This window comes from Cynoglossus semilaevis, chromosome 1, assembly GCF_000523025.1.
Source record: "Cynoglossus semilaevis isolate Cse_v1.0 chromosome 1, Cse_v1.0, whole genome shotgun sequence".
Lineage (NCBI taxonomy): Eukaryota > Metazoa > Chordata > Actinopteri > Pleuronectiformes > Cynoglossidae > Cynoglossus > Cynoglossus semilaevis.
Window position 1 is genome coordinate 31,293,304 of NC_024307.1, and position 770 is coordinate 31,294,073.

Sequence of the window (770 nt, forward strand, 5' to 3'; positions counted from 1 at the left end):
ATCAGGAAAATAATGTTTCCCCACGGAGAGACGGTACTAACAATAGCACTCTCCCATGCAAGCAGAGGGCTACGAAGTAAAAAAAAAAATCCTCAAGTCAAGCTTAATCTCTCCATCTTCACCCAGATTTCTTAAACAGAAAGTAGAAAAAAGTCACCCCGTTCTATGTGCACTGTTCTGTCTTTTTTGTTTTTGTTTTATCCTTATTTTCTTTTTAAAGAAAAATGTGCTTTGCAGCCTTTGGCCATTAGAAACCCCACTGAAGTGTATTGTCCCCAGGTGTGTTTGTGAGCAACTGTGTCTGTGTGTGAGAGAGGGAGAGAGAGAGAAAGAAATAGTAAGAAGATGTGTCAGGGTCACTGTGCTGTTGGTGTAAATTTGAATGGAAGCCTGTACATAAGGGTAAATATCCTGATTGCGTCAATAGCAGTGGTCTGTGGGGGTGAACTCTGCTTTGGCAGCTGAAGCATTTCTGTGCATGAGTGAATTTGTGATCGAGTGCCTCTGACACTACACAGCAAGAGATGAGGGTCTTTCTTTTTGTAAAAAAAAAAAAAAAAAATGAAAAAAAAAAGCCTGCCATAGGACAGGAGTTTGTACACTGTAAATGTTGTCGAGATTTCTTCCCTAAAACCCTATTTGTAAATTTGAATTCTGGGGAAATGAATCAATTCCATTTTAGGAGAAAAACAACATAATCTGGGTTTAATTCTTTGAGATTTAGAGGCTGGATTTGAGTTACAACTCTCCAGATTTGCCCATTAGTTGAA